This window comes from Salvelinus namaycush, chromosome 26 (assembly GCF_016432855.1).
Source record: "Salvelinus namaycush isolate Seneca chromosome 26, SaNama_1.0, whole genome shotgun sequence".
Taxonomy (NCBI): domain Eukaryota; kingdom Metazoa; phylum Chordata; class Actinopteri; order Salmoniformes; family Salmonidae; genus Salvelinus; species Salvelinus namaycush.
In genome coordinates this window covers 13,479,466-13,506,766 of record NC_052332.1, presented here as the reverse complement: position 1 = coordinate 13,506,766, position 27,301 = coordinate 13,479,466, and the positions used below count along the sequence as shown (strand labels likewise).

Sequence of the window (27,301 nt, the reverse complement as noted above, 5' to 3'; positions counted from 1 at the left end):
CTGTCCATGCATTTATGGCAGTGTAAGTTATCGTTAATCATATATTAAGCATTAATCAGTTAAATTAGACATTGAGCTTGAACCCTTTAAGAATCCTGGATCTAGCTGTAGGACAGTTATTTTTTTTCTTTGTATAGAGCTCTCAAATGCAGTGTAATTAACGTTTCCTGTCATATGTTACACGGTGAAAACAGTTTTCATGGGCACACAAACCCCAAAAAATAAATGGGATTGCAAAATCGAATGCTTCTAACCGAAAGAGTCACCTTGATATTTAAAACCTATATTGATACTAACAATAAATTGGTACTTCAATACTTATGCATAATACTTGTTGGATGCGTAGCTGGTGTCCAGCTGATTAGTTACGTTGTGATATTTTCACACATCGTCATCAGATCTAGGAAGCAATTTTCCGAATTACTGTCAAGTGATGAACAGCTGTTGTGATAGCGCATGTGATGCAACAACAATTCAAGTGCTGAAAAAAAGGTGTTCGTTGAGGAATGTCCAGAATATATTGGTGTCTCGTTCATTATGCCGGTGAAGGCGGTTTGTGGCTGGATCCACGTTGGATCTAATATCCCTAGCCAATTGTTGATAATCTGTTTTCTGCTTGATTTGCAGCAGGGTGTCATTAGATTTAACAGAGAAAATATCAAGGTAATGATTTCATGTTTTTGTGTCTCGGATTAGACAATGCGCAATTGTGTAAAATAGACTATTGAGCAACACTCAACGCTATTCCTATTAATTATTCTGGATATACTGATTACATAGCCTAGTGGGCTTATTCACAACATGATCTGGTAATGAAATAACATGACATTTTGTTTTCCATGTTAGACCTGCAATACAGGGCTTGAAGTAGTTTACTGGAATGGGCCTACCTTTATAATCAGACATTTCCTCAAATTGGTGCTTGAAAAGTCCTTGTAATTATTGTAGCCAATTTAGAAGTTCTTGCTCCATGATTTACATTTTTTTTTAACCTGTTTTTGTGTGAGATGTGGCCGCTTTAGTTTGTTTCTCGCCGCTTTAATTGGAGGGTGTTGCGCTACTCTGTTGCGGTTAAATCACGTGTGGTTGTTATGAGGACGACAACATCTGTTGGCTTCAACTTGGCTTTCCGTACAAATCCTTCCATTAAAAAAGGAACCTGGTTTTTGGTCACTTTCACATGATAAAAACAGTGATGGCGAGATTAATTCTACCGCTATTCATGAATTTATTATGTGTGCCTGCGTTGGCCACATTGGATGCAGGCATGGCGATCTTTCTGTAGCCAATGTCCATATTATTGTCACATATTTTAGACTGTAATAATAATTTGATTATCAATGCATTTTCAAGGTCTAAAACATGATTTATTCTTAGTGGTAATGGCCTACTTTTTCTTTTACACTTTTTTTCATGCTTTTTGTGGGGATGGAGGGGTTCTATATTAGGCCTTATGTAAAATTTATATAAATTATACAATTGTATAACATGAGGTCCCTGAAAATTACAAATAAGTGCTTGAAAATGTCCTTGAATTTGACTTGCTCATGTATGAACACGCTCTTTCCATGACATAGATTGACCAGGTGAATCCCTTATTAATATCACTTGTTAAATCCACTTCAATCAGTGTAGATGAAGGGGAAGGGACGGGTTTAATAAAGATTTTTAAGCCTTGAGAAAATGTAGACATGGATTGTGCAACTCAATATTAGGAAAGTGTTTTTAATGTTTTGTGTATTCAGGCTCAGGACTATTCACTATGTGTATAGGTGGAGTTATGGGTCAGTTTGCATATATTACATTTTATTCCTCTAAATACATGTGGTACTGCATGGAAAATATCATTTTTTTGTTGTTGTTTCAACCCATTTTTAGAAATTTTGATCCCAATGTCAACACGTTGGCCCCATTTTTTTATTTATAGAAAGACCCAGATATGCAATTTGTTGACACTACAACACAGTAAAGACTTGGATATGCATTATCCCGAATGCTAATCAATACAAATGTATGTTAATTTCGCTGCTCTGTTTTGCTTGCTTACAGCGGGTCATTTCTTAGCGAACTGTCAGACGCACTCTCGTATTGTTACATCACCAACATTTCAAGAATAAAGTTTTATATTGGTTCTAACATGGCGGCTGTTCTAAAACCTGGCCTAACTCTATTTATATGGCTCTGCTCACAATGGCCACCAGTCCAACCATTATGCTATCATTGACTTGAATGGGGACGCCCACTCTATTCATTCTATTTCTATGGATGTAAGCCCATCTTTGATCATGCCAGTTCCACTGGCTCGCCTGTGCAAATAACCAGCTGTGTAAGAGGATTATGTAGAGAGATTTCATGTGAAATTGACTTGAATTCGCCAAGACCTCAGATTTTCCACTAAACCCAACACACTATTCTCCAATGGAAGATATTTTTGGCAGACTCGCACATTTCTGATTTGAGGAAGATGTTGATATTGTCTTGCTTGATGACCAAGAACGAGTGATGGGCCGTATTGCTCTAACCACCCATGCATGTCACTCAATAGTTGCAAAACAACACAGAAGAATATCAAAGGGCATTTACAAAATAGGATATCGGTGGCGCAATACAAAGCTAGACACTGAAAACAAGATGTTATGTCCCTGACAATGTTGTTGTAAGCACACCCCATGTATTTTCCCTTTGCCTTGCTCAGTGTTTCTATCTCTGGATGTAATCGGTTGTTGTGCCACTATTTTAGCTCTCGCTCTGTCTCAACAAATAGTTCTAGATTCATTGCTTCCTCAGCATGGCAAAAAGCTGACACGGCAGGCAACAATGATGCATAGAAGTTAAGGCCCCTCTCACCAGTCAAACCTTACCGTAGTGATTTATGGCATTTTCCATGGAGCCATCTTCTTCGCAATGACCTGATCCTTTCCTCCCCCTGGAAAGGAAATATTTAGACGCATCCTCCAGATCCATTACTACAGAGCAATGCGTCGGGTCTGAGTGATTGTGTAAGTGCTGTGGAATGTTTCTATTAAGATGTACGGAACCCTTTCTCTCGAGTGCTAGTGTATTCACTGGGGGGGGACGAGCTCTATTTTGGTGGCCTCTGGTACATTCCAATGCTTTGATTCCATCTGAAATACACTGCTAAATTATTGAATATTTTAACAACTTTACCTCACAGATTGGTAAAATGTGTTGTGATATTGACTAGAAAGACATGACTTTGCAATTAAAATTTCTGAAAAATGGGGCTTGGGCGGTATACCGTATATACCAGGTTATTTGGAAAAAGACATGGGATAGTTTCCCAAAACAGCAATTTGAGCCAGTCATGTGTTTGTTTACAAAAAAGCACGTGAGGTAAGTCACTCCTGCAGCAGAACTTAAGTGAGGTGATCAATTTACACTTGTATGAAATTCACTACTGTTTGTCAGCTATATAGATTATAACTATTAAGTTAGCTATCTAAGATGTGCCAAATAAATTCTCTCCATCTGGTTTCTGTTAGCATGCCAGTTTAAGCTTCTTAGTAACAGCAGCAAAGACAATCCCCTCCTGGATTAAGATCCCTGCTGCTTAATGTTTGTTTTGAGTGTGTGCTGCAAACTGTGTGTTTGAGATACTTGCATAACTTTATGAGCTGGGTTGTCTGTCCTAACAGTAAATGTTTACATGTGCTCATTAGCATTTACCTAGCATCCACAATGAGAATGCCTTAGTACTTGTTAGCATTCTGTTAAGTGACATTTTTAAGGCAATTTTTACTTTTGGGGGGAAAATGGGGCAGGATGTTTGAGTCACAGAGTTGGTAGGGTTTCAGAGTCAGACTTGTTGATCAATCACTGTGGGTGGGACTTTGAGGGAAGGCGATAGATTAGACACATTTTTCCAACTAGATTACTCGTCTACCCTTTCAATTTGAATTTATAACGACTAAATCTAGTCTACTCTTTCAAACATTTTCAAGGGGAGTACCCCTAGACCCTTGCCAGATTGTGCACCCCCATTTTTATACAAAATCAGACGCCCACGAATAGACCTACATGTATGATTGAAAACTTCAGCAGGTGTTAAACATGTGCTTTGCTACACAGAAAGCAGCAGTTGCCTACTCCATTGTCGACAATTTAGTCAAATCAGTAGGCCTATCAATATACAGTGGCAAGAAAAAGTATGTGAACCCTTTGGAATTACTTGGATTTCTGCATAAATTGGTCATAATTTGATCAGATCTTCTCAACTAAGTCACAACAATAGACAAAAAGTCTGCTTAATCTAATAAAACACATACAATTATATATCTCTTCATTGAACACACTGTGTAAACATTCACAGTGTATGGTGGGAAAAGTATGTGAACCCTTGGATTTAGTAACTGGTTGACCCTCCTTTTGCAGCAATAACCTCAACCAAATGTTTTCTGTAGTTGCGGATCAGACCTGCACAACGGTCAGGAGGAATTTTGGACCATTCCTCTTTACAAACTGTTTCGTTTCAGCCATATTCTTGAAATGTATGGTGTGAACCACTCTCGAGGTCATGCCACAGCATCTCAATTGGGTTGAGGTCAAGACTCTTATGTTGAAGCCATTTTGTTGTTGATTTACTTCTGCATTTTGGGTCATCCTGTTACAGCACCCAACTTCAGTTGAGCTTCAATTGGTAGACAGACAACCTTACATTCTCCTTCAAAATGTCTTGATAAACATGGGAATTATTTTTTCTGTCTGATGGCAAGCTGTCCAGGCCCTGAGGCAGCAAACCAGGCCAAACCATGATGCTCCCTCCACCATACTTTACAGTTGGGATGAGGTTTTAATGTTGGTGTGCTGAGCCTATTTTTCTCGTCACATAGTGTTATGTGTTCCTTCCAACACTTCTCTGTAGTTTCATCTGTCCACAGAATATTTTGCCAGTAGCACTGTGGAATATCCAGGTGCTCTTTTGCGTACTTCAGACATGCAGCAATGTTATTATTATTTTTTGGACATTAGTGGCTTCTTCCGTGGTGTCCTCCCATGAACATCATTCTTGTTTAGTGTTTTACGTATTGTAGACTCGTCAACAGAGATGTTAGCATGTTCCAGAGATTTCTGTAAGTCTTTAGCTGACACTAGGATTCTTTTTAACCTCATTGAGCCTTCCTGCGCTGTGCTCTTGCAGTCATCTTTGCAGAACGGCTACTCCTAGGGAGAGTAGCAACAGTGCTGAACTTTCTCAATTTATATACATTTTGTCTTACTGTGGACTGATGAACATCAAGGCTTTTAGAGATACTTTTGTAACCCTTGCCAGCTTTATGCAAGTCAACAATTCTTAATCTTAGGTCTTCTGAGATCTCTTGTTCGAGACATGGTTCACATCAGTCAATGCTTCTTGTGAATGGCAAACTTAACATTTGTGAGTATTTTTTTTATGGGGCAGGGCAGCTCTAACCAACATCTCATTGATTCGATTCCAGGTTAGCTGACTCCAATTAGCTTTTGGAGAAGTCATTAGCCTAGGGTTTCACATACTTTTCCCAACCCACGCTGTGAATGTTTAAATTATGTTTTCAATATAGACAAATACAATTTGTGTGTTATTAGTTTAAGCACACTGTGCTTGTCTATTGTTGTGACTTAGTGGAAGTTCCGATCACATTTTGACCAATTTATGCAGAAATCCAGGTAATCCCAAAGGGTTCACAATCAAGACAAAGTAACTATTTAGTACCATAAAGTATTATGACAATTGCATTTATAACCTTCAATCTGTTCTTTTATCATATTTTGGACCAGAATGCGGCTCGCCACTACCTATTGTTCTTGCAGTGAGGATTCAACATCTTCCTTTTTGATTTTTAAAAATTTGTATTACTTTTTACCCCTTCCCAGTTTCGTGAAATCCATCTGGTAGTTAGTCTTATCCCATCACTGCAACTCCCGTACGGACTTGGGAGAGGCGAAGGTCGAGAGCCATACGTCCTCCGAAACACGACCCTGCCAAGCCGCACTGCTTCTTGACACACTGCTCACTTAACACGAAAACCAGCTGCACCAATGTGTCGGAGGAAACACCGTACTAACCCTCCCCTAACCCGGACGACGCTGGGCCAATTGTACAACGCCTCATGGGCCTCCCGTTTATGGCCGGCTGCAACACAGCCCAGGATCGAACCCGGATCTGTAGTGACGCCTCAAGCACTGCAGTGCCTTAGACCGCTGTGCCACTCGGGAGGCCTCCAGATTCAACATCTTCATCTGTTTTCATAAATTATTAGGGAGCCAAATCAATGGCTCTCTCAATGCGATTCGGTTCAGTTCATCGAAAATATCTGTACAGAAGGAGACGTTAGTTCGCAAACTATCCATCACTAGGCTACACTGACGAGTCACTCTAGCAGTCACTGGCAAGTCTTGACATGGGATTCAAATCCTAGGAAAATACAAACAAGATCGTTTGGTTTTATTTTGTCCCAATGCGATTACATGGACATATGAATAAGCTGTATGATTTATAAATAGCAAAGGGATGAAGGAGATCGACACCTTTTTATAAACTAGTAAACACGAGCTGTGCTGTCGTCAATCAAAGAACAGTAAATGGCCTATGCGTGTGATTTCGTGGCTGGCTATAGGCCTATGAAACACAACAGAAGAAAATAATGTGCCACAAAACAATTAAGTGGATTTCAACTCATTGTTACATGGGACATGTAAATTCACTCACATGAGACTAGTGTTGTCACGATACCAGACTTTTCACTTTGATTCATTAGGCTAATGCATACATCAATTATACAATCTAACATAATGGTAAATCTCTATTGATAAACTGGGTAAATAAAGATGTAGCCTAGGCCTATTCACAATACAGGTGAATGCATATTCAATAGGAGTGTGCATGCTTTGAGTTATTGAGGTTGTTTTGGCTGATGTCATCTGTATCCCCATGAAAATCTATTTCTCTTCCATTTGGGACTTATTTTAATGTACTGATCAACAACCTTTGCATAGAAGAAGCGTATTTTATTAAAGTGTGCGCTGTAACCGGTAATGACATCATTAACGAGGCAAGAGTGTGGCCCATCGGAGTCATATTCTCTCTCTCTCACACACATACACAAAGGGAGAATCTCAATTGCATACTCCTTGCAGCCTCCTCATTCTCAAAATCCATTGGATGAGAAAGCCAGAGGTCCCTCCCTTCTGACCTTTTTTTAAGGAGGCGAGAAGAGGGGACATGAGGAGTATGCATTTCAGACGCTGCTGGCAATAGATCATCTTTGGAAGAGATATGAAAGAGTGTACAATTAAGTAAATTAACCTTTCTAGGACACACGTTCCGCTAGCGGAACCCCTCGACAACATTCCGCTGAAAAAGCAGCGCGGGAAATTCAAAAATATTTTTAGAAATATGTAACTTTCAAACATTAACAAGTCCAATACAGCAAATGAAAGATAAACATCTTGTTAATCTACCCATCGTGTCTGATTAAAAAAAATAATGCTTTACAGCGAAAACACAACATATGATTGTTAGATCACCGCCAAGTCCAAAAAACACACAGCCATTTTCCCAGCCAAAGATAGGAGTCACAAAAAGCAGAAATAGAGATAAAATGAATCACTAACCTTTGATCTTCATCAGATGACACTCATAGGACATCATGTTACACAATACATGTATGTTTTGTTCGATAATGTGCATATTTATATCCAAAAATCTCAGTTTATATTGGCGCCATGTTCAGAAATGCCTCCAAAATATCCGGAGAAATTGCAGAGAGCCACGTCAAATAACAGAAATACTCATCATAAACTTTGATGAAAGATACATGTTTTACATAGAATTAAAGATACACTTGTTCTTAATGCAACCGCTGTGTCTTTACGGAAAACTTTACGGAAAAAGCACACCATGCAATAATCTGAGACGGTGCTCAGATATAAACAACATTTCTCCACCATGTTGGAGTCAACAGAAATACGAAATTACATTATAAATATTCCCTTACCTTTGATAATCTTCATCAGAATGCACTCCCAGGAATCCTAGTTCCACAATAAATGGTTGTTTTGTTCGATAATGTCCATTATTTATGTCCAAGTAGCTACTTTTGTTAGCGCGTATAGTACACACATCCAATCGCTCTTGCAGGTCCCGCATAACGTCGGACGAAAACTTCAAAAAGTTATATTACAGGTCGAATAAACTTGTCAAACTAAGTATAGAATCAATCTTTAGGATGTTGTTATCCTAAATATTCAATAACGTTCCAACCGGAGAATTCCTTTGTGTCTGTAGAAGTAATGGTACGCAAGTCGATATCATTTGGAATGCGCGTGACCAGGACCTGGCTCTCTGCCAGACCACTGACTAATTTCCCTCTCATCCGGCCCCACATCACAGTAGAAGCTTCATTCGAGGTTCTACAGACTGTTGACATCTAGTGGAAGGCGTAGGAAGTGCAAACAGATCCATATTCCACTGGGATTTCAATAGGCGATGAGTTGAAAATCGACCAGCCTCAGAATTCCCACTTCCTGTTTGGTTTTTGCCTGCCATATGAGTTCTCTTATACTCACAGGCATCATTCAAACAGTTTTAGGAACTTCAGAGTGTTTTCTATCCAATAGTAGTAATAATAATATGCATATATTAGCATCTGGGACAGAGTAGGAGGCAGTTCAATTTGGGCACGCTATTCATCCAAAGTGAAAATGCTGCCCCCTATCCCTAAAGTTTTAATAAAGTTTTGGTGTCAATCAACATATTTTGAGTTATGGTTTGCATATTATCACAAAGTACTAGGGTAGGTAGACTTGGCTCTCGAAAAGAGATGGCGGACTGAACACAGCGGTGCAGATTTCCTCAAGATAAAAACATAATATTCAATATCTGTAAGTTAGACTATATATTAGCACTTCATATACTCGTAACATTCAATCTGAATAACTAAACAAATCATAAGGCTTGAGAAATTTATTGATTTTAAATATTACGAAAACAGGCAACACTCAAACATGTAGGAGAGTTAACTTCTTATGGCTGCAAGCCCGACGTCGGTACACTTATGACAACAGCCAGCTCAAATGCAGGGCGCGAAATTCAAAATATATATATTTTTTTAAATATTTAACTTTCACACATTAACAAGTCCAATACAGCATATGAAAGGTACACATCTTGGGAATCCAGCCAACATGTCCGATTTTTAATATGTTTTACAGGGAAGACACAATATGTAAATCTATTAGCTAACCACGTTAGCAAAAGACACCACTTTTTTTACTCCACCAGTTTTTTACTCCATCAGTAGCTATCACAAATTCGACCAAATAAAGATATAAATAGCCACTAACCAAGAAACAACTTCATCAGATGACAGTCTGATAACATATTTATTGTATAGCATATGTTTTGTTAGAAAAATTTGCATATTTCAGGTATAAATCATAGTTTACATTGCAGCTACAATCAGAAATTGCACCGAACGCAGCCATAAAACTTACAGACACCAATGTCAAATACCTAATTACTCATCATAAAACATTTCTGAAAAATACATAAGTGTACAGCAAATGAAAGACAGGCATCTTGTGATTCCAGCCAATATTTCCGATTTATTAAGTGTTTTACAGCGAAAACAAAATGTAGCGTTATATTAGCTTAGCACAATAGCCAGAAACACTTGGGCGCCGACGACTAGTTCACATCTACGACAGATATATGAAATAGCATCATAAAATGTTTCTTACTTTTGCTGATCTTCCATCAGAATGTTGGACAAGGTGTCCTTTGTCCAGAACAGTCGTTGTTTGGATTTAGAACGGCAACTTTCTCTCTTCATTTAGCACGCGCACTAGCCAAGTGGCACGGATCTCTCCAACGTCAACAAAGTCAGAGAACGGAACACGGCAAAACTCCCGAAAAAAATTCAATAATCTGATTAAACTATATTGAAAAAACATACTTTACGATGATATGGTCACATGTATCAAATAAAATCAGAGCCGGAGATAGTAGTCGTCCATAACGGCAGCTAAACAGAAGGCAATCCCACTGTCCACCTCGCGCTCCCAAGAGTACCGGAAATGAGGGACACGTCATACAAAGAGCTTGTATTCCAATTCAGACCAAGATAAACACGAAATTTCTTCTCTCACAGCCTCTTGACATCCAGGGGAAGGTCTATGAAGTGCACGTATACTCTTACGTATCATGCCCATGTATAGGCAGGAAGTAGAACAGAGCATCGATTTCAGACTTTCCACTTCTTGGTCAGGAAGTTTGTGCCAAATGAGTTTTGTTTTACTCACAGATATAATTCAAACGGTTTTAGAAACTAGAGAGTGTTTTCTATCCAATAGTAATAATAATATGCATATTGTACGAGCAAGAATTGAGTACGAGGCCGTTTTGAAATGGGCACCTTTAATCAGAGCTACTCAATACTGCCCCTGCAGCCATAAGTTAACGGCCTCCCGGGTGGCGCAGTGGTCTAGGGCACTGCATCGCAGTGCTAGCTGCGCCACCAGAGTCTCTGGGTTCGCGCCCAGTCTGGGCTGGGTTCGCGCCCAGGCTCTGTCGCAGCCGGCCGCAACCGGGAGGTCCGTGGGGCGACGCACAATTGGCATAGCGTCGTCCGGGTTAGGGAGGGTTTGGCCGGTAGGGATATCCTTGTCTCAGTATGTAAAATGTAATAAAATGTATGCACTCTACTGTAAGTCGCTCTGGATAAGAGCGTCTGCTAAATGACTAAAATGTAAAAAAATGTTAACAAGGAGAATCAATCTCCAAAAGAAAACGTGACTCCTCGACGCATACAGACGATTTATGCTCTTCACCACAGGGACTGGTAAGGGTGGAAAGCAATCTGTTAAAGTCGCTAAATGACAAACTGGGCATACTTGAGTTAGTCAGTAAAGATATATAAAGAAGTTGAAGGCAAGCCTCGAAATGAGTGACCAAAATGCTGCGACAATGGAGAAGGAAACAACCTAAAAGGGACAGTCAATACGATAGAAACGGATTAATGAACTTAAAAAGGAAAACCTCTTTCTGAGAGAAGTGTTACTTGACAGACTAGATATATGAGAGAGAATCTAGTACTTACTGGTATTCAAGAAAGAGAAGTTCCTGAAAGAGTAGTGAAGGACTTCTTTCTTACAGCGCTTCAAATCCCATTCGATGCTGTAGATTTTAAAATCCAACTTGAATGTGTACACCATTTCGGACAGAGAGAGATATCTATCGAAGCGCCCAATCGTTGCCAAATTTCCTTTCTTTAAGGATAAAGTAATGGGTAAAAGACCCACTGGCATGAAAATAGGCATGAATGATCAGTCCCCGGGGGAGATAGTGTACAGAACTTTGCGCCGTTCTGCAATCTTCAAGGAGAATCGGTTTAAAAGGGAAGCGTGTAGCTCTCGTAGTCGATAAACTGTATATTGACCAAATATTGCGAACCAAATATTCCGAGACACACAGACTACTCCATGGCTATTCTAAAAATTACAAAGTTTCTCAGTGTCGAATAATGGAACACCAAATACTAGCCATGGTAGGGATTGTAATAATACCAAAACAAATACAGCAATTAAGTTAAATAAACTACACTATACCATTCAAGATAAATAATTATTTTACAACATTCCCTAACTTGAAATGTTTTGTGTTTTATAAACTGATAAGACAGTTAGAAAAAAAGATTGGTAAATAATGATTGGTAACTTGGTAAATAATGCATCTTCAAATATAACGAGTTGGAACACAAGTACTCAAACAACATGGTGGAGATAAAAAACATAGCAAACAGACATAGAAGAGCACAGTATGTGTGTATGTATTGTGATGGAAGGTGTGGTATGTTTTTGTGTTGGAAAATTGTGGCATTAAAAGGAAATGGTTGCATATCCCAGAACGAATGTGTGTCTGAGCAGGGGTTGCGTGAGAGAGCTATCAATTTTGTGCAGCTGAGGGATATACATTTTTAAATAAATGATACATCTAATTTTATTTATTTGTTGTCCTCTCATGATGGAACGGTCCACAACCCTATACCCTAGACACCCACCTGAGCGACCCATACACTAACGAGAAGTCCTTATCCGTTTTATGAACTTCCTGTAAGTTTGCTATATGCAGCCAAAAGAGGAATGTGGACAGAGGCCTACTGGGCAGCACAGCCCCCTCAAGATTCTGAGCCTGCCTGGCAGGGTTGGTTCTACCAAGCCAGATCCCTCTGATGGGAAAGCATAATATACAAGGACGTTCTCAAAGCTGCTAATGACAACCTTGTACCTGGCCGGTGGGGATTCCGGTAGTGGCAGTGCTGGCAACACTGGCTGCAGGAACCTATGGGGAGGTGGTCACACTCGGACAATCAGAGAAGGGGCATATTATTGTGACCTTGGTGGCACAAAATAATCAAAGATCTGAGAGGCTTGGGAAAATGGTTACAATGGGGGCCTGTGTTTGTTTCAGGGGAAGGGGGTGTATCTGATCTCATCACCTAGGACTTGACATTAGTAAATCAAATCTCCCCATTTCTGCTCAATCCTGCGTGCTTTCTCAAACAGCTGTAACTGTATATGCATTCGTAAATCAAGTCCTTCCTTGAGTTGGGCTCTGGTATGTAACAACCGTTGAGCATCTGAGCTTGTAGTTGATTGTGGGGAAAGGGGTTGTGTGTGTGTGTAGCCAACATCTGTTGCTAGGGGGTAAGGATGTTAGGGACAATATCTGCTTGAGGAAAATGTAATACAATGGCAATCCTGATTTATAGGTAACAATAAAATCAAATTTTTATTTGTCACATGCGCCGAATACAACTTACAGTGAAATGCATACTTACAAGCCCTTAACCAACAACGCAGTTTTAATAAAATGCCTTAAAAAAAAAAAAGTAAGAAGAATAACGTAGTCCGGGTAGCCATTTGATTAGCTGTTCATGAGTCTTATGGCTTGGGGGTAGAAGCTGTTAAGAAGCCTTTTGGATCTAGACTTGGCGCTCTGGTACCGCTTGCCGTGTGGTAGCATAGAGAACAGTCTATGGCTAGGGTGGCTGGAGTCTTTGGCAATTTTTAGGGCCTTCCTCTGACACCGCCTGACATACGGGTCCTGGATGGCAGGAAGCTTGGCCCCTGTGGTGTAAGGATCTGGGGACCCATGCCAAATCTTTTTAGTCTCCTGAAGGGGAATAGGCATTGTCATGCCCTCTTCATGACTGTCTTGGTGTGTTTGGACCATGATAGTTTGGTGATGTGGACACCAAGGAACTTGCAGCTCTCAACTTGCTCCCCTACAGCCCCGTCGATGTGAATGGGGGCGTGCTCGGTCCTCCTTTTCCTGTAGTCCACAATCATCTCCTTTGTCTTGATCACTTTGAGGGAGAGGTTGTTGTCCTGGCACCACATGGCCAGGTCTCTGACCTCCTCCCTATAGGCTGTCTCGTCGTTGTAGGTGATCAGGCCTACCACCTGTGTGGTCAGCAAACTTAAAGATGGTGTTTGAGTCGTGCTTGGCCATGCAGTCATGGGTGAACGGGGAGTACAGGAGGGGAGGGGCCCCCGTGTTGAGGATCAGTGTGGCAGATGTGTTGTTACCTACCCTTACCACCTGGGGGTGGTCCGTCAGGAAGTCCAGGATCCAGTTGCAGAGGAAGGTGTTTAGTCCCAGGGTCCTTAGCTTAGTGATGAGCTTTGAGGGCACTATGGTGTTGAACGCTGAGCTGTAACCAATGAATAGCATTCTCACATACAGTTGAAGTCGGAAGTTTACATACACTTAGGTTGGAGTCATTAACTCGTTTTTCAACCACTCCACAAATTTCTGGAGTCAACAAATAGTTTTGGCAAGTCGGTTAGGACATCTACTTTGTGTATGACACAAGTCATTTTTCCAACAATTGTTTACAGACAGATTATTTCACTTATAATTCACTGTTTCACAATTCCAGTGGGTCAGAAGTTTACATACACTAAGTTGACTGTGCCTTTTAAACAGCTTGGAAAATTCCAGAAAATTATGTCATGGCTTTCGAAGCTTCTGATAGGCTAATTGACATCATTTGAGTCAGCTGGAGGTGTACCTGTGGATGTATTTCAAGGTCTACCTTCAAACTCAGTGCCTCTTTGCTTGACATCATGGGAAAATGTAAAGAAATCAGCCAAGACCTACAGAAAAATTATTGTAGACCTCCACAAGTCTAGTTCTTCCTTCATCCTTGGGAGCAATTTCCAAACGCCTGAAGGTACCATGTTCATCTGTACAAACAATAGTACACAAGTATAAACACCATGGGACCACGCAGCCATCATACCGCTCAGGAAGGAGACGCATTCTGTCTCCTAGAGATGAATGTACTTTGGTTCCAAAAAGTGCAAATCAATCCCAGAACAACAGCAAAGGACCTTGTGAAGATGCTGGAGGAAACAGGTACAAAAGTATTTTTATCCACAGTAAAACGAGTCCTATATCGACATAACCTGAAAGGCCGCTCAGCAAGGAAGAAGCCACTGCTCCAAAACCGTCATAAAATAGCCAGACCACGGTTTGCAACTGCACATGGGGACAAAGATCGTACTTTTTGGAGTAATGTCCTCTGGTCTGATAAAACAAAAATAGAACTGTTTGGCCATAATGACCATCGTTATGTTTGGAGGAAAAAGGGGGAGGCTTGCAAGCCAAAGAACACCATCCCAACCGTGAAGCACGGGAGTGGCAGCATCATGTTGTGGGGGTGCTTTGCTGCAGGAGGGACTGGTGCACTTCACAAAATAGATGTCATCATGAGGAAGTAAAATGATGTGGATATATTGAAGCAACATCTCAAGACATCAGTTCGGAAGTTAAAGCTTGGTCGCAAATGGGTCTTCCAAATGGACAATGACCCCAAGCATTCTTCCAAAGTTGTGGCAAAATGCCTTAAGGACAACAAAGTCAAGGTATTGAATTGGCCACCACAAAGCCCTGACCTCAATCCTCTAGAAAATTTGTGGGCAGAGGTGAAAAAGCGTGTGCGAGCAAGGTCTTACAAGCCTGATTGTTACACCAGCTCTGTCAGGAGGAATGGGCCAAAATTCACCCAACTTATTGTGGGAAGCTTGAGGAAGGATACCCGAAACGTTTGACCCAAGTTAAACAATTTAAAGGCAATGCTACCAAATACTAATTGAGTGTATGTAAACTTCTGACCCACTGGGAATGTGATGAAATAAATAAAAGCTGAAATAAATCATTCTCTCTACTACTATCCTGACATTTCACATTCTTAAAATGAAGTGGTGATCCTAACTGACCTAAGACAGGGACTTTTTACTTGGATTAAATGTCAGGAATTGTGAAAAACTGATTTAAATGTATTTGGCTAAGGTGTATGTTAACTTCCGACTTCAACTGTAGGTGTTCATTTTGTCCAGGTGGGAAAGGGCGGTATGGAGTGCAATAGAAATGGCATCATCTGTGGATCTCTTGGGGCGGTATGCAAATTGGAGTTAGTCTAGGGTTTCTGGGATAATGGTGTTGATGTGAGCCATGTCCAGCCGTTTTTAAAGCACTTCATGGCTACAGATGTTAGTGCTACGGGTCAACATTATTACGCATATCAATTGTTAATGATGGATATTAAGATATTCAAACATCTTGCGTATAGTTTTTTAATCGCTACTGATGTGTTCTGGCTTCTAAACTTAAAATATCCTTGTTCGTGGTACTGAGGGAGAGAAGGGAATGCAGAATGTTTACATTCTGTCCGAACATGTTATTGTTAGACATCAGGTTTCCTATGGAAAGGAGAAGGTCCACAGTCTGGTACAAGTCAACAGGACAGCCATGAGTTGGGGAGGAGTGACAAATTTGGGCTGAGGTCAGATGAAGTGAGAAAGAACATGCATCACTAAAGTCCTGTCTAGCATCAGAGATGCATTGCCTGTCCAGATGTGTAAGTAGACTCAGCATATGAGGAAGGTTTAAATAACTGCTTGTGTGCATATGTCTATCTGTTCAGCTGTCTGACCCAGTGGGTGAATAAACTTGGTTTGAGCTTTTCCTAGTTGTCAGGATATAAATAAAAGAGTTAAAAACTAACACTATAAAGCAAATTGAGGTGAGAGCATTGGAAATGCTTTTAGCGGTTGATCTGCTTCTATTCTGTGGGTGGAACTGTGTGCTCTTTTTGAAGGATGTGTCCTAGTCTCTCGGGGGGGGGGGGGGGGGGGCTAGGGATCCGGGGGGACGGGGGTAGCTTGCCGGTCACTGGGATGACATCCCAACCTGGGATGGGAAGGGGCTTTAGGGGGTGGAATAGTGGAGAACAATTGGAGGGTTACTTAGTAGCAATGCAAATATGGTACAGCTATATGGACACTCAATCACTACAGTGTGGTACTTTTTAATGGTACGTTTACAAACATATATTATGAGAAATAGATTTGAAACTTGTATCTCATTATGGTAACTGGTGAAATAAGTATAGCCAGTTGTAATTGTAATCGCTTAGGAGATAGTAAGAAAAGACGAACAATGTTTACCTGGCTTAAAGAAGTAATATCGATTCTTTACAGGAAACTCATTCAACAATTTTAGATGAAGTTGTGTGGAAAAAGGACTAGGGGATGAAATATACTTCTCCCATGGGCAAATAAACTCTAAAGGGGTGATGTTAATTAACAGTAATTTTGATCAGAATGTGCGAATTGTCCAAACAGATCCGAATGGTAGATGGATTATTTTAAATATATTATTGGGCCATAAACGGATATGGCTCATTAACCTTTACGGACCAAATAATGATGACCCACGTTCAAGTTCTACACTACCATTCAAGAGTTTGTGGTCACTTAGAAATGTCTTGTTTTTGAAAGGGAAAAACACTTTTTTTTGTCCATTTTAAAATAACATCAAATTGATCAGAAATAGTGTAAACATTGTTAATGTTGTAAATGACTATTGTAGCTGGAAACGGCAGATTATTATTATATATCTTTTTTTGTGGAATAGGCGTCAAGAGGCCCATTCTCAGCAACCATCACTCCTGTGTTCCAATGCCAATGGCACGTTGTGTTAGCTAATCCAAGTTTATCAGTTTTAATTGATCATTAGAAACCCTTTTGCAATTATGTTAGCACAGCTGAAAACTGTCGTGCTATTTAAAGAAGCAATAAAACTGGCCTTCAGTCTAGTTGAGTATCTGGAGCATCAGCATTTCTGGGTTCGATTACAGTCTCAAAATAGCAAGAAACAAAAGACTTTTTTCTGAAACTTGTCAGTTTATTCTTGTTCTGAGAAATGAAGAACAGCGCAAACTGGCTCTAACCAGAATAAAAACAGGAGTGGGAGGCCCCGGTGCACAACTGAGCAAGATGACAAGTACATTAGTGTCTAGTTTGAGAAACCGACGCCTCACAAGTCCTCAACTGGCAGCTCCATTAAATAGTACCCGCAAAACCCCAGTCTCAAAGTCAACCTTGAAGAGGCGACTCCAGGATGCTGGCCTTACAGAGGGACTTCTTGATGCAGTTAAAGCCGTTACGTCCGGGAAAACAGGCCTCGATGGCATACCAGTGGAGGTATATCTAACTTTTTTTTTTATATACTCAGTGGACCGTTAACAGCATGTTTTAACCACTCCTTTGTAAATGGTAGATTATCGGACACTCGACAAGGTCTGATTTCATTATTATTGAAACGGGATACAAGTGGTAAATATAAAGATCCAGTCCATTAAAAAAATTGGAGGCCCCTTACACTTCAGTGTTGTGATGCAAAATGTATAGCGCATAAAATTAAAATGGAATTGTCGGATATTATACTTTTTTTTTTACATGGACGATACGTTGGAAGTTATTATAAAATAATACTGGAAACAATAGAACACTATGAAAAATCTGGGAAACCAGGCCTGCTATTCATAGCTGACTTTGAAAAGGCTTTTGATAAAGTACGACTGGAGTTGATATATAAATGCCTGGAACATTTAAATTTTGGAGAATCTCTTATAAAATGGGTTACTGTCATGTATGGTAACCCTTGGTGTAAAATAGTAAATAATGTCTACTCAGAAAGTTTTAAACTGTCGAAGTAAAACAAGGTTGTGCATTATCGGCGTATCTATTTATTATGGCCATCGAAATGTTAGCTATTAAAATCGGATCCAACAATATCAAGGGGTTAGAAATCCTGGGCTTAAAAACAAAGGTGTCATTGTACGCTGATGATTCATGTTTTCTTTTAAATCTACAATTTGGATCCCTCCACAGCCTCAGAGGATCTAGATACTTTTTCTAACCACTCTAGATTACAACCAAATGATGATAAATGTACTATATTACGTATTGGATCACAAAAAAAATACAACCTTTACATTACTGTGAAGTTTACCAATAAAATGTTTTGATGGTGATGTGGACATATCCCGAAATAAGTTTATGATCTCACTCCAATATATTTGAATAGAAAGTTAGCAAAAATAGATAAGATCTTGCTACCATGGAAAGTAAAATACCTTTTTATTTGTGGAAAAATCACCCTGATTTAGTCATATCCCATTTGACCTATTTTCTTATTTTCCTACACCTAGCTAACAGTTATTTAAATTTTATGCGAAAAAAAATATTCAATTTTATTTGCAATGGCAAGCCAGATAAAATTAAACGGGCCTATTTTTATAATTAATATGAATTCAGAGGGCAGAAACTATTAAATATTAAAGCATTAGACCTCTCACTTAAATCTGAACTGGTTCTCTAGAAAATGTCTCTCCCCATGTTCAAGAATGGACTTTTCCCCTTTATTCAGATTATACTTTCAGGAAGGAAATCATCTCCCAAATATAGCTTTTTTAAAAACAAGCCATAGAAAGTTGGTTGCAATTTCAATATAATCCAAGAAAAAAAACAGAACAAAAAAATATTGTGGTTAAACTCAAATATACCAATGGGTAAAAAAACTTTTTTTTTTTTTTTTTAAATGTATCTTTGGAAATTATATCATAAATAGGACTGGTGGAATTATGTCACACATGCAGCAAACAAAAATATATGGAAATGTCTGCTCAACTGAAAATCACAACCAACTAATTGCAGCATTACTGCAAAAATGGAAGTATTCCATATGTGTTATTTCATAGTTTTGTTGTCTTCACTATTATTCTACAATGTGGAAAATAGTAAAAATAAAGAAAAACCATGAATGAGTAGCTGTCCAAACTTTTGACTGGTACTGTATAACAAAAAAATATATAACATTTGAAATATAAACGCAACATATCAAGTGTTCGTCCCATGTTTCATGAGCTGAAATAAAAGATCCCAGAAATGTTCCATACGCACAAAAACCTTATTTCCCTCAAATTTTGTGCACAAATTATATTTTGATTCAGTGTATCTATCACCCATTTATCTGCTGCCTGTGACAGCAGCTTTGGAACCGTTGGATTTTTCTATCTGCGTCCTTAAGAATAAGCACAAGTCTGCACTCTCTCCCATACTCCCTCTCTTTAATCTGAATCACTTTAGAAATGACATTGAAACCCCATTCATCATCTATGGGGAGTAGGGTCTGGCCTTTTCGACTGCTAATGTATAAATGTCCCCCCTGTAGCACATCAAAGTGACTGTTCCCCTGTGTCTCCTCTCTAGAAATGGGGCCTATTTCAGTCATTTTGGCTTTGACATTAAGTTCACTGTCCACCCCTTTCACTGATTCCCCTTACATCTGCCCTTTGTTCAACTCATCAACAGCCAGTTAACTGACAGTTATAAACTGGAAGTCATCAGGAGGCCCAAGAGAATGCTTTTATCTCTATGTTCATTGGGTTGTGTGGCTTTGTCAACAAAACCAATACATATGCATAGTGTGACACCATGAAAGTTACTTTTTGCTCCCTTTCTCGGTGGGCTGCAGTGTGCGTGGAGGATTTTGTCCCAGCCCCAGCACTAGGTCTCAACAATTAGTTGATTAGTAAAAACGGGTGTTATAGGCTAGCGCTAAGCTCGACGTGGACAAAAGCCTGCATACACTCACAGGGTTGAGAGTAGAGATGCACGATATATTGGTGAACATATCGAAATTGCTAAAAAATGCCAACATCGGTATCGGCTGATGTCTAGTTTAACGCCCGATGTGCAAAACAGATGTCAAAGCCGACATGACGTAATGACGCCACGTAAAATTTTGCGCTATACGTGCAACACAGCATTCCTAAACTAGCCCACAATGTCTGCTGTGTGGATCAAGCAGTCAACAAGTCGAGCAGTCATTTGAAAGAGTAACATTTCAGCGAGACAACTCAAAGGCAAAATCCATTAAAGCCAAGATAATGGAATTCATTGCCCTTGACAATCAACCGTTCTCTGTCGTGGGTGATGTTGGCTTTCGCCAAGTGGTCGAGCACCAGTACACACTACCAAGTACACTATTTAGTCCGATGTTGCCCTAACAGAGTTGCACAGTAATAGCGTCACTGCTATTAGCTTCACGACATGCATACTATGGAACGCCATTTGGGTCAAACGGCATTCTATAGCAATCCTGGTTGAGAATGAAACGACTGAAGAAATGAACAACGAAACAGCACAGCAAGTAAGTGAAAGAAATAAGTTTTGATTATGTTTTAATGGTAATGGGGACATACGTAAATGCCAACAAAATAATTTTTTGGTGTGTGTGTGACCTTTTTATATAACTAGGCAAGTCAGTTAAGAACAAATTCTTATTTACAATGACGGCCTACCCCGGCCAAACCCGGACGACGCTGGGCCGATTGTGCGCTGCCCTATGGGACTCCCAATCACGGCCGGATGTGATAGAGCCTGGATTCGAACCAGGGACTGTAGTGATGCCTCTTGCACTGAGATGCATTGCCTTAGACCGCTGCGTCTGTGTGTGTGTTAACTATTTAACTGTACTAGAATGCTTAAAAGGCCGCTAAAATGTTTAATATCTGTTATCGGTATCGTTTTTTTTGCAAGGAAAATATCGGGTATTGGCCAAAAAATGTTATAAGTGCATCACTAGTTGAGAGTACACTCTGCACTGAGTAAACAAATGCCCTTTAAGGTGTTCAGCCTATTAAACCCCACGTCGATTTGAAGTACATACTGTAGGCCTACTGCTATTGTCCTTGAGTCAAGAGAATGGCAGTTGGCCAGTTTCACTTGATGGCTGGCTGGTGTAAATGGAAACCTCATAGCTCCAGCTCCCTAACTTAACTCCCACCCCATGTAGGAGCAAAGGGTGTCTTTAAACCAAGGCAGTAATTCACTGGAGTTTGTGGAATGCTATTTTCTCATTGCTGTGGGCGGGTGGTTGTGTTCGGGTTGCCGAAGGAGGAAAGAGCAATCAACATTTTAAAAAGGTTTTCATTTTGTGTGCCAAGTCAGCAGTGATGGGAACGGGTGTTGAGTTAGTGAGGATAGAGCCTTGTTCTCTGTAGGACTCGGACACATGATGGTGTTAAACACCGGTCGCTCCACTCAGACCCAACGGAAGCCCTGGGTCAGACCAGGACAGGTCATCTACAGACATTGACCCGTATGTTGCTGAGGAGACTGGGCTGTTTGATTAAAATGGCCAACAGCAGGATTCTATACAGTAAAAAACGGTACGTTTTATTGATAGGCCTATGTCTGAGCAGATAAGTGAAAAGCGGCCGATTAGCACTATAGTGTTCTCAGAAATATTGATGCTCACGTTAAATGGCGGCCCATTTCGCAATTCTGGGCTTCCTTTGGGTGTGCTTTACCGTAAGTGTCTTTGTAAGACATTTCAGAGAGTGATACTGGGACAATAATGGAGAAGAGCATTTGATATTTTTGTATACAGAAATGAGCCCGAGGCATTGAGAGATTTGTTTACGTCGGTTTGTAAAAGATAATGATGTGTGTTAGAGGGGTGAAAGCCTTGGTAGCTGTACACAAGTTGTTGTTGAAAGAGGCAACACAAAATCCCCTTCACTTGGCTGTGTTGGGCTAAATAAACCATTATCTCACAGATGACAGTGTCAGAACTAACCATTAGATTGATGTGATGACTCCTAGTTCCATTCCTCCTCTTATCATCTCACACCTTTCTGAATCTGTGCATGTTCTCATTTTCAATAGACTGTGTGCAGTGATGTTGAATTCAGCATCTTGTGCTGAATATTCTGTTTGATGTGCTGGTTGTTTGTTTGCCATCGCTCGCCACACCATCCGATTATGCCTCAATGCGCATTTTGAAAAGTAGCCAGTAGCCCGTTTAATATCATCCAAAAACCCATTCTTGGTAGGCGATTCGCAAGATTTTGTTGACTGTATAATATAACCCTAATATTTGTTGGGAGGTGTCAGTTTGTGTAACATTTGACATGCCAGTCTGTCAAATTGAACTCACATCTGTGCACTCTGCCTCTCCCTACTAATTTGCCTGCCTCTGTGACCCACTTTAGAGAACATCTGTCTCACTCACTCCCTCTCTCTCCCTTCCTCCCCTTTTCACTACTGCATGGCTGTTACATATTCACAAACCCAAATCCTTATTTTATATGGAGTGCCTACACAGACAGACAATCTAGGAGCATATTTATGCATAAGCACACCACAATATTACATGTAGCCGAAACACGTGCCAGGAATGACAGACAGGCCTATGCAGTACACACTGCGTCCATTGTAATGGTAGGCTATTTCCTGCTCTCCCCCTCACCACACTGTGTCCTCCACTGCTCCAGTCTTGCCTAATGCTCTGCCCTGTGTGAGTGGTGCATGTGTGAGTTCTTGTGTTTTTGCATATATATGTACTGTGTGAATTCTGTAGGCCTATAAATGGATGCTGCGTGTGTGTGGCCACAGTACATCCTTAATACATGACAGACATAAAAGCCCTCCTGAGGAAGTGGAGCAGAAAGCAATAAGTGGCGATGATGCAGCCAAATAGTGTGCTCAGCTGACTGTGAGAGTCAGGGCCTGTGTGCAATTAAAACCCCTTACACACATACACACTGCGTTGGGCTGCACTGTAGCTCCATTGTGCTGTATCGGCACAGGGACAGTCAGGGGGTGGGGATGAGCCCAGGGCTGATTTGGGTTTGTGTCAGATCAGCTGGCAAGGCCACGGGCCGCAATGACATGAACAGGCAGACAATACTGGCCTGATGTAGGGCATGCTACACTGGGCTAAGAGGAATGATCATTATTATCACAGGGTTTTGTCTGCATCAAAAAGGGGCTTAGGTAGTGGGCGTAGGAAGGGGTGTGGCAATGGGCGCAGTTGGCACACCTGAATTTTAGAGAACATTTTAAAGCCCCCCCCTGTTTTTTTTTGGTGTATTTTTGAGCCAATTTCCTTAAATTCTACAGACTTATCCATGGAGCTGAGAAAATGTAGCTGTTTTAAAGCGAATTCTCTGCAATTCTATGCATTTTGCAATGGCTAATGCTGTTATTTTTCTAACAATCAATTCTGCTAAATTGTTATGGGAATTTTTCAATTCTTTATTTTGGTGATTGTTAGTTCTCAACGATTATATTATTTACAAATATATATAGGTCCACTATATCTTCTACATACTTAATATCTGGTTTAAGTTTACACTGAAAGGGTTTTTCCACCCCCCAAAATATAGACTGTCAATGGCAGAAATATCCCTGTGTACTGTTGAGCCCCATCCTGTGTGGATGTTCTACACTGTGTAGTGTCTAGCCACAGTATGGGCCTTACTGGCTACACTCTAGTCTACACTAGGCTGTGTATTTTAATGCTACTTTATTCCTGTGGCTTTCCAAGAGGTGTTTGGATATCTTTTCATAATGTAGTTTAGGATAAAGCATCCTCTAGCCCCAATCTTGACAAAACATACAGCTAATCTAGCAATGTTTTTGAGACGACAAAGAACAGATGTAGCCTAAACAAGCCTAGTTGTTCCACCATAATGGAATAGAATAGTATCATTAATTTTCCCACAACAACAGTGGAGGATTATCATACTGCGATATGCTTTATTCAGAATAAAAGGTTCTGATTTGTTTTGAACTAGAGGTTTTGTCAAAAAGAATATATTTCTTTGTGACAAGTTAAAATAATGGCGCAGTCCTTTTGGTTGCCTACAATGTCATGCATATTTCTCATCCCGCTCCCTGCCTTAGTCATAATAATACAGCTATTGTCATCCATCTGACATCTCACAAATGTTTCATTCACCATTACTCTATTCATGCATGTCCATACAAAAATACAATAATGGGCTAGTTAAATTTCCATTTAGCTCGCATGCATTAAAGATGGCTTATTAGGTTACTTTGACTATTGAATCAAATTGTAAACACAGCTTACCTTTCTGTTTTATAAATGGAATTGTTGCCCAAGATATAGGTTATTTAGTATATTTTAAGTTTATTGTAGAAATTCAATTGGGGGGGGGTCACAAAAGTCAATATGCAAAACGACACCAAATGAAATGTAGACCTATGCACTGCCTCAGAGCTTTCAGTTAAGAACAAATTATTATTTACAATGACGGCCTACCGGGGAACAGTGATCTCATAACTGCCTTGTTCAGGGGCAGAACGACAGATTTTTACCTTGTCAGCGCGGGGATTCGATCCAGCAACCTTTCGGTTACTGGCCCAACGCTCTAACCACCAGGCTACCTGCCGCCCCAGCTTCAGCGTGGGGGATGGTGAAATCCTGGACACCTAGTGTTACTATGAGCTCTTTTTCAAAAGCCTTACATCAGACTCCCCTATCATTCTCCACATTGGTTTAAGTAGATAAAGATAACTTGGCTCAGATAATCCTGCGTAATCAGTTTTTTTTTCTGCATTGGAAAAACCACTAAATTGTAAACTTAAATGACTAAAACCAGATATGTAGAAAAGATAATGGACCTCTATATTTTTTTATGAGATCATCTTTGAGAACTAGCAATCCCTAAAAGAAAATCTACACAGCCAGGGAGAATCAAAAATTCATGGCATGGGGCCCCCGTTGATTTTGTTTTAATGTTTGAGTCACTCAGATAGCATAAACTGTAGAATTGCAGGAAATTAGCTTTAAAATTGTAAATTTTTCTCTCCACCCTATGACAAAATGTGTAGAATTGCATGAAAGTAGCTTTAAAAAAGCAACATTTTGTCACTACGGCCAACGGGGGCCTCTAAAATGTAAAAACCCTACTAATAAGATATGGGTAATGGGCCAATAACAGGTCATTTAGTCTTAACGCTTAGATTGACAAGATTTACCGTAAGTGCATCTGTACTTAACACAGCGAATCTGCTTATTCCCTTCCCCAGATAAGCACCCGTGCTGCTGTTGGGTCTCTCACCTGCCATCAGCTGGGATCCAGGGGCCTAGGTAAATGACAAGGTAAGAAAAGCATTGCCGTGTAGACCGCCCGTGTTTATATTTTCCTGTTTACTATAGTCAACATTCCGATTTGATGGTTAAAGCCATGTGTGGCTACTGTAAGTCATACAGAGATGATAAGCAACTTACTGGGCTTGACTTTGATCCGTGCTCTGTACAACATGGCTCTGGATAACATCGTGACTCTGAACAATGGTGGCATTGAATGATAAAGAAGTGTTTTTTGGACAACCTCCATTTGTTATCTGAGTGCCTACCTTTCCCAGATCCTTCCTGTAACAATGCAATCCAGGGATTCTCCATAGCCTAGTCTGCATAGCTAGGGCCTTATAAAATCAGTGGTAACAGAATCCAGACATTAAAACAGAATTCAACAATATTTAAGTATTTGTTGAACTTAGTAGGAAATCCACTGTATTGAAGTTATTAGAAAATTAATACATTTTCTAAATATACCAGTGCAGTGTCGATGTGTATGAGGTAATTGAGGTAGCCATGTATATATAGATGGGGTTAAAGTGTGTGTTTTTTTAAAATGTTTTTTTAATATATACTTTATATACAGTTCTGGGGTCAGTGCAAATACAATATTTACAATGTGCAAGGATACTGGAGTGGTAGAGGTAGATAAATATGTTCCCTACTTTAATCAACCAGTCCATTTTGAATTTGTGATAAAGCTGTTGTGATTTGGCAAGCAATGTAGCTTGCCTACAGTTTTTGTGTATACCTTCATTTAAAAAACGTTTATATAGGCAGTCATTTCCGTAGGCTTATGGGACCTTGGGTGTGCAGTACGTGTGTGTAGAACAACGGTTCTCAAACTAGGGGTCAAGACCCAATGTGGGGTCACCTGATATGAAAATAGGGTCAAGGGAGAATTTCCAAAATCCTGGTTTAATATTATAGCGTCTTTTGACTCAGGCATTGTAATGTGGTTAACCTTAATCTAAATGAAAATTATTCAAATCCAAAAGTAAAAATTCAACCAGAGAGCGCTCTTAGATCATGGGGAAAAGACGGCACTTGACAGTTTCACTTGAATCATTCCCACGGTAATTGGCTAAGCCCACTACGCTATGAAACCACACACTATTGCAGAGGCTGATATTACTGTCCGCAATTAATATGGTGTAAACAATGTGTGGGGAGGCAGAGACGCAGAAACTCACAGCAATACTGTTGTCAGATAACACTGTTAAACTAAGAATTTATGCTATAGCTAGCAATCAAGAGGAAACTCTGACTGAACATCTCAATCTCCCCACCTGATGCTCTCCAAATGGACGTTAGCTGTGAGGGCCGAGATGCCCATTCATTGACTTTTGTTCGCTACATGTCGGGGGATTCTATTCACGAGAACACATTGTTCCCATGATAACCGTGCATGAAATGGCACTGGTGATGTTAATGTGCTGCTTGGCTATATTGACGAAAAACAGATTCAATGGGATCGAATGGCGGGCTTTTGCATAGATGGGGCTCCATCTATGGCGGGACGGAAGGCAGGCCTCTGCACTCTAGTTATGAATTTGTCTCCCTCTGCCATATGGACACATTTTATGATACACCCACTGAGCTATAATGGATACACCGAGAGAAACTGGTGGCAAAAGAGCTGAGCGCAGAACTCAGATTTAAAAAATAAATAATTTATTTCACCTTTATTTAACCAGGTTGAACAAGTTCTCATTTACAACTGCGACCTGGCCAAGATAAAGCAAAGCAGTGCGACAAAAACATCAACACAGAGTTACACATAAACAAACGTACAGACCAATAACACAATAGAAAAGAAAAATAGAAAAAATCTATGTACAATGTGTGCAAATGGAGAAGAGTAGGGAGGTAGGCAATAAATGGGCCATAGAGACAAAATAATTACAATTTAGCATTAATACTGGAGTGATGTGCAGATGATGATGTGCAAGTAGAGATACTGGGGCACAAAAGAGCAAGAGGTTAAGTAATAAT

The 27,301-nt window shown here is 40.1% G+C and overlaps 1 protein-coding gene across 3 annotated transcripts in view; it reads left to right on the top strand.

Moving 5' to 3' along the window:
- LOC120020969 (erbin-like) overlaps positions 1-27,301 on the top strand; it is a 145,185-nt gene that overhangs the window by 5,694 nt on the left and 112,190 nt on the right. For all 3 annotated transcript variants that reach the window (XM_038964641.1, XM_038964642.1, XM_038964640.1), the window contains exon 2: positions 25,255-25,327. The gene's annotated coding sequence lies outside the window, so the exon portion shown is untranslated. The remainder of the gene's footprint in view (positions 1-25,254; positions 25,328-27,301) is intronic.